Genomic DNA, 8254 nt, shown 5'->3' with positions numbered 1-8254 from the left:
TCAATGAGAGAGAAATATCAATCAGCTGCCTCCTGCACACCCCCTACTGGGGATGTGCCCTCAACCAAGGTACATGCCCTTGACCGGAATCGAACCTGCGACCCCTCAGTCTGAAGGCCGATGCTCTATCCACTGAGCCAAACTGGCTAGGGCCCAACTCCACTTTTTATTAAGTATCTGCACTGGTTTGCTAGTGAACTGGGTGGCATAAACAACAGGAATTTGTTGCCTCACATTCCAAAATCCAAGGTGTCAGCAGAATTAGTTCCTGTAGGGTCTGTGATGGAAGGGTCCGCTCCAGGCCCCTCTCCTTGGCTTATAGATTGCTGTCTTCTCCCTGTGATCCTTCACAGGGCATTCTCCCCCTCTTTATATCTCTGTATCCAAATTTCCCCGTTTTCATAAGGCTACTAGTCACACTGTATTAGGGTCTAGTCTACAAAAGCTCATTTTAACTTGATTACCGCTGTAAAGACCCTCTCTCCAAATAAGGTCACATTATGAGGTACTGGGATTAGGACTCCAACAAATAAATTTTGAGGGGGACACAATCCAGCCCGTAACAGTATCCAAGGTCCTAAACAAAGGGGCTTTGCTGGGCTGATAGGCAATGTCTCATTATTCTACTGAGCATCCAAGGTGTCCAGAAATTAAGTTTGATTTGCTGGTTTTCTTAGACATTATGACCTCGTGCCACTACTCTTCCAGCCCAAAGTGTTCTCCATGTTCTTCACTCTCTGCTTGCTCAAGGATACCAGTACTTTAGCTTCTACATTTACTCAGATAAAATTTTATCTCGCTAGATTAGCTTTCTGATATGGAACCCAAAATATCCCCCAAATATTAACAAAAACCTTAATTTGCTGAGCATCCCAAATCTTCCAATAAATGTGTTAAGTTCTTTACTTTTTAATCCACAAAAATAACTATGAGGTAGACCTCATTTTAGAGCTGGAGAAAGTAGAGTTAAGATGCTAAAAGCTTTCCCAAGGACACCAGATATAAAAGTGGCTAAGTGTGACTTTAAATCTAGGCAATTTGACTTCAGGTGGAGAATGCTTAGCCATCTCACCAGGCTATCCTACTTCCCTATGTAGTGGGACCACTGAGCCTTTTCTTTGATGCTGTAACTGAGGAAGGAACAAACCCAAAGGAGGAAGTCCTAGGCCAGAAAACGCTGGGATCAGGAAATGCCAAGTTCTTTCCCAGGCTTTAATTTACTAACGCATGGCAGATCCTTTGCTGTGATATTCTCTCCCTTTGCCCAACATCTCCAATAGGCTTGCTAAGAGTAACTAGTCTAATGGACACTACATGGTGGTCTGTTCATAGAAGCTCATCTGCCTGTATGTTCCTAATATAATTTGAGAAGTGCAAAAGCTACCATTACACAAATTCTCCTAAAGACACCCCACTAACCACACTATGCCTACATCCCTTAATAAATGTGGAAAGCATTTAGACAAATCTTTTCATTGTGCTTGTTGTGCTTAAACATACTTAGGAAGATGAAAACGCCTAACTTTTATGGATTGCAATAGATGCTGCCTTCAAAAGGTCCTTTTGTTGTGTTTATAACTCTATGATGACAAATTGTCTTGAATTAGTTCTACGGTTTCTAAACAGGAGTGTTGTAACTTTGGAGATCATTGGAGACAGCAACTTCCACTTTGACCAGCTTGCTAATGCATCAAATTAAATGAACATAGTGAACATAATAACTCAGGGAACAAAACTGCAGACCTCTCTATGAGCTTTTATTTGTATAGTTGCTTGTGATTCTTTATAAGCCCCATTAAACAGCACCATTCCCTACCCTGTGGACCTCAGTGAAAAATCTGGTGTCTCATTTTGAAGATGTTTTTAACTTTCTTAACTATATTCCTGCAGCAACCACATCACACAGGGGTCCTGCCCTTTGACCATGAGAAGTCTTTCTCGATGTGCTTTGCTGGCCACAGAGGTAGGAATAAGAGTAACAATTATCCTTAATGTGTACTGCACAACAGGAACTGTGCTGGGAATTTTTATTCATTATCTCATTTATTCTTTAACAACCATGTAAGTCAGTGTTAGCACCATCCCTATTTTTCAAGCAAGAGCACACAACTATAATATGGTAGAGCCGGGATTTGAACTTGATTTGCATTATTCTAAATCCCGTTTCTATGCTATACTCTATCCCATAGAAATGAAGGTCATTTCTCAGGTGGCAGAGGTATCCACAGGAGCTGGAAACTATATCTAAACTCAATATTACTAAGTCCTTTGTCTATAGCTGTTCTTACTCAAGGGACCAACCAGAAGTGTGGGAAGAGGGAGGATAATCAGAAGGATTCCTTGCCCTCTTTATAAATTATAGCAGTTTTGCAACTTCCTTATTTTAACAACCCACATACTGTAATAATGGAGAGTGAAAATGGAATTTTCCCATTTATCATACTGGTTTTACTGAGTGGTAAACATTTTGTATTATTTTTAAATACTCAAAAGGGAAACGCTAGTATTAACAAAAGAGAATAAGAGAATTCTCATATTAAAGATTTTTTAGAAGTTTCCATACAATGACTCCTAGCCAGTCCAAGATTGCTTAATACTGTTAGCAATGACCATTAAGAAATCATTTATGGATTTCTTGTGAGTGTTCAGAGATACTAATGGGTTTTAGAATTACTTGGGAATCTTCCTGAGGTCAAAGGAAGAAAATAAAGTATGAAGTGATAATAAAATGTATGAGGTGACTAATGGACAGGTTGTATATATATAATGGTTCCAGCAAAAAAACATTCAATTTTTACAGCATACATTTAAACAAATGGAAATCTCACTGTCATACTCTCTTGTCTTCACTCATGAGCCAGGAAGGATGATAACACCTGTGTATCACCATCATCCATATCAGATTCTCAGCAATTTTTCAGCCATCAGGTCACTAACGCAACTATCTCTGCAGCCACTCCCACCCTCAGGTGCCAAAAATCTGATGAGAAGTAGTGGGAAAATAATGCCATGTATGATGAGGCACTAATAAAATGACTCTCTCTTACACAGCACAAATAAATAAATAACTCAAATGTGGTTTTTACATAGCAAACATTAATACTGAAAAGAGCTCCCCACAGCCCTTCCAGAGATCAGGTATCTCTCCAGGTTTTTTTGTATGTGTAAGCCAACAAAATGACAATAAATAAAATAAAGAGGTAGGTCATATAAAATTCTGGATTGGAAGAGGGAAATTCAGAATAAAACTTAATCTGAGGATTTTATTTTAAATAAACAACAGCACTCTCCTTTCCCCAATACAGAGACAAACACATAGTATAAGTTTTTATAGGAAATGAATATAGTAGAAATAATGTAATTATGTAAATTATGTAGAAAAAATGTAACAGAAACAATAAAATGGATGTTATTTTTTTAATTTGTGTGAAGACATTAGTGAGGCTAATGAAGGTGGTTAAATGAGATGTTTAACTGTTGTTCAATAAAACCATCTTGATTCTGTCTCTCAGTGAATTAGGTCTTAATATCTAAGATCATTAAGTCAAATGGCTACATTATTCAATTATATACTGACTAGAGGCCTGGTGCACGAAATTCATGCATAGGTAGGATCCCTAGGCCTGGCCGGTGATCAGGGCTGATCAGGGCCTTCTGGCTGCCGGCCAGGGCCTTCCTTCACTCTGCATCACCCCCTGGTGGTCAGCACACATCATAACAAGCGATCAAACTCCTGGTCTCCTGGTCAGACACCCAAGGGGACACTTTGCATATTAGCCTTTTATATATATAGATTATTCTTCTGTGTCTTAGAGTATACAAAAAGTTTACATTAAGTATGTTTGACCTACTATGTATCTCTTACATACTCTTCCTGAATTTGAAAAATACGTTTGTTTGAAATAGGATGTAATTGGTATATTCCAAAAATAAAATCTCTTTTTCAGATATATCAGACTTAATAACTACAACATCCCTCTAGTAAAATTAAGCTTGCTTCAAAGTTAATATTGAGTAGAGAGTCTTGAAAATGAATAGCTTTTTCTCAAGAGCAAAATAATTCAACAAGAATTATTTTGTATAGCAGGCAACAGAGTAAGCACATTGGGGATATTAAATGATATATAATTGATAAAGTACACTGTGCAAACATTTTGACTCCTATACCTTATCTTTAAAACTTAAACTATGATCCTATTTTTAATCTAAAGAATTCACATCTGCAATGTATAATTGCATGTTTAGTTTGGAAAAGAAAATTTGAACAGTCTAAAGGAATTTTTAGTACTAAGAAGGGAAGAGTAAAGCTACTTGTGAACTGGAAAGCATAGATGAAAACACTTTCAAGGGAATACTGCAAAGAAATATGTTAGTATTTAACCATGATCTCAACACATGACTATATAGAATGTCTACCTCATCATATTTTGATTTCTTCTTTATAGTAGGAACATTGTTAGTGAAGCTTTCTACAAAACCAAATGCAGAATTGCACAACTTTGTGCCTCGCTTTCTGTTTCATTGCTGTGGTTTGTGTCACAGTTAACAATTTAAAATCTATGTGCTCCCTCCTCCACATGATTCACAAATATATGAGATAAGCTCTAGGGATCCAGGTCAAAGTCTCCCACCACTGGCGGCCCTGTGAGAAACACACATCTAAATTCTTATCTGTCCTCACCTCTCACCCTCCACCTCCTTCCCTCCAGAGTTTTCAATAACAAGAAAAAGCATTCTGTGGGAAAGGTTTGTAGAAAATCTATATGCTTTCAAACATACCAAACAAAACAGAATAATTCATGGTGGTGTGGCTGTCTTTCTAGCACTAGGTAACAAACTATATCTTTTTCTGATGTTGTAAAATACAGAAATACTCTATATGAGGATATTGGAGAGATAATCAAAATGAGGAAGAACAATAAGTAACTCCATTCAGCATGTTGTGGACACACCATTCCCCCACAATAAGGAATGTTATTTTGGTAATACCTTTATCTTCACTATGGTTTTCAATTCCATGGGAAAGAAAAACCTGCAAATATCCACTAATCAGTCCCAATCTACTGAATGCCAATTAAGCACATGTTCAGTAGATATGGGGAAAATAAAAGATATGAAATAGTCCCTCACATTTAAAATGCAAAATATTTAAATTCACTAGAAGATACTATATATGGTTTTTTTTTCCACTGAAAGAAAATACTCACCCAAGGATATGTTTTTATTGATTTTTTTTTAGAGAGAGGAAGGGAGAGAGAAACATTAATGTGAAAGAGAAACCTTGATTGCTTCCCATACGTGCCCCAACTGGGGATCTAACCTGCAATCTAGGTATGTGCCCAGACTGAGAATCAAACCCAAACCTTTTTGGTGTATGGGATGATGCTCTACCAGTGGTCGGCAAACGGCAGCTCGGCAAATCGCGGCTCGCGAGCCACATGCGGCTCTTTAGCCCCTTGAATGGCTCTTCCACAAAATACTGGTTCTTCCACAAAATACCGACTTCTACGCATGGGCCACGAAGTTTCAATCGCACTGTCCGTGCACACCCGCATGTGGTATTTTGTGGAAGAGCCACACTCAAGGGGCCAAAGAGCTGCATATGGCTTACCGGCTGCTGTTTGCCGACCACGGCTCTAACCAAGTGAGCCATCCAGTCAGGGAAACACTATATATTTTTAATAAAATATACCTAATAATAAGTAAATATGCATATTTTTTTTTACAGAGATCCACAGAAAGAGTGCTGGAATCCCCAAAAGGAAGAAGCTATTACTTTTTCTTGGGCTAGTCCAGAAAGGCTTTACAGAGAGCTGGGCCTTGAAGTATGGGTAGAACTTTAATAGTTAGAAAAGAGTGGAATAGTGTGAGGAAAGACCTTACAGTGAGAAAACCTTAAGGCGATTCTGGGAAAAGTAAGAATAAATCACAGTGACCACCCAAATTCTGGTGCTTTAACAAGTAGTGTTCAGATCTGTTACTCCTCTACCTTTCTAAGGCTATATTGACTGTCCAAGGCTATATTAACACTTTAGAGGTCGTAAACATTAGAAGATTATGGTGGTGACCCAATCCATGCACACACATATACACAAACATTAAAAATAAAAGCAAGTAAGTCAAAGAAAGTAAAACTTCTGATTTGTTTCACTTTGAAATAACAATCAATTGGGTGAAGTGTTGATTCCTCTACTTTGCGGATGAATTAAGTTTACAAGATTGTGCTTATCCTGCCACTAGAAAACCCAAGACTATGGCTGGCAGAATTAACCTTAAAGAAAGCAATTACATCTCCCACAGTTTTCAAATAAGAATAAGGTTAGACTTACAGAGTTACTCAACTCAGCACTATAGATAGCTGGGGTCAGATAACTCTTCGTTGTAGGGATTACCCTGTGAATTGTAGGATATTGAGCAGCATCCCTGAGGTCTCTACCTAGTAGGTGGCAGTAGCAGTTGTAACAACCAAAAATGTCTCTAGATATTACCAAATGTCCTTGGGTGACAGGGCGGGGGAGAGGGTGAGGGTGGAGAATCACTCCTTGAGAACCACTGGGTGGGAGGAGAACATCAAAACTGGTGAGTTTACAGGAAAACCCATCAACTTTCCCCATGAAAATGTAAACAACAACATTTTCAAGATGTACTTGCCCTTCTATAATGATTAATTATTTAAGACTGAAAAGACACTTCTTGTGTGTATTGTCTATTAAGGCCAGTATTGGGCCAAAAGATGGGTCAGTAGATAACTAATTATATACAAGTGGAAAGATTAACACAAATCAGAAACCCATTAAAGGCTATTCACAGCCAACATAGAAACATTATGTTATCTGCACCTGGGAGAAATACTAGACACAAAACAATGAAGTCCATTAGAAAGTTCTTAGTTTGCGACTTGTGATTTCCTTGAGCTTCAAAAACCAGCAAAGGCAGCAGAACTGGTCCCCACTTGAAAGGAGTTTGTTTATTCTGCTTATCTGCAGCCAGAACTAACAATCTTAATGGTTTTAAAGACCTTCATGTTTCATAGCATTGGGAAAGTATTTGCAGATAAAGGTATCTATCCATAAATGAGCACATGTCTTCATGAAAGTCTTGACATACAGTCAAAACTAACTTGAAAGCATTTAGTCTTCACTATTTCTAAACAATGAGTAGAGGGCAAACAAAATGGTGAGTTGGTTATCTTATTTTTTTCTCAGTTATGATAGAGAGTAGAATTTAAAAAAAAAGAAAGGAAATAGAGGGTGAGCAAAACAAAATCTCATCTCACCACCATAACTTCCTTGCCACTATTTTGGGAAAAAACAAACACCCTCTTAAAGACACTGCTTATTATCCTAGATTTTTAAGCAATTTGATTGTAGGTGCCATGTTAATATCATCTTTATATCCCCAGCTCATAAAACATGCCCTTTTACAGTAAGTATTTAATACAAGTTTATGAAGTGAATCAGTAAGATGGAAGAGAGAAAAGAATATCAATTAGAAACTCTGAAACATCCTATGTAATAAAAGCCTAATATGCTAAGTGTCCAAACATTTGTTTTACTATTCAACCAGTTCTATGACATGCACTGACCACCAGGGGGCAGATGCTCTGACCAGTAGGTTAGCTTGCTGCTGGGGTTGGGCTGATTGGGAGGGGGCCAGAAGGGCTGGACATGCCCTGGAGCCCTCTTGTGGTCCCTCCCTGGCCCCAGTCTTGCACCGGTGGGGTTCCTCGGCCCGGCCTGTACCCTCTTGCAATCCAGGACCCCTCAGAGGATGTCGGCGAGCTGGTTTTGGCCCAATCTCTGCAGGCCAGGCTGAGAGACCTCACCAGTGCACAAATCCGTGCACTGGGCCTCTGGTGTAAGTATAAAGTTAATTATAAAATAATTTAAAATCTGAACACCCTTGTTACTATTTTCATTCATTTAGACTGTCAGCCTCTCATTTCAAAATTTTTATGCTTTTACATGATCAAATTAATATAGTACTGAACTATAAAGTACTTATATAATTTCAGGGGATTCCCCCCAAGTCCCTATAGAGTAAATACCTTTATTCCTCTTTTACAGAAAATGTAATTACCATATTTGCCGGCGTATAAGACGATTTTTTGGCCCTGAAAAATATGCCTCCAAGTGGGGGGTCGTCTTATACGCCAGGTACACTTCAGATAGACTGCCCATAGTGCTTGCCCCGTGCCATAGTGGCCTCCCGATGCCCGCCCACTTCATTCCACATACCGTTCAGGCATCAGCAG

Source organism: Myotis davidii, unplaced genomic scaffold (assembly GCF_000327345.1).
Source record: "Myotis davidii unplaced genomic scaffold, ASM32734v1 scaffold1012, whole genome shotgun sequence".
Classification (NCBI taxonomy): Eukaryota; Metazoa; Chordata; class Mammalia; order Chiroptera; family Vespertilionidae; genus Myotis; species Myotis davidii.
This window is presented reverse-complemented; position numbering follows the sequence as displayed.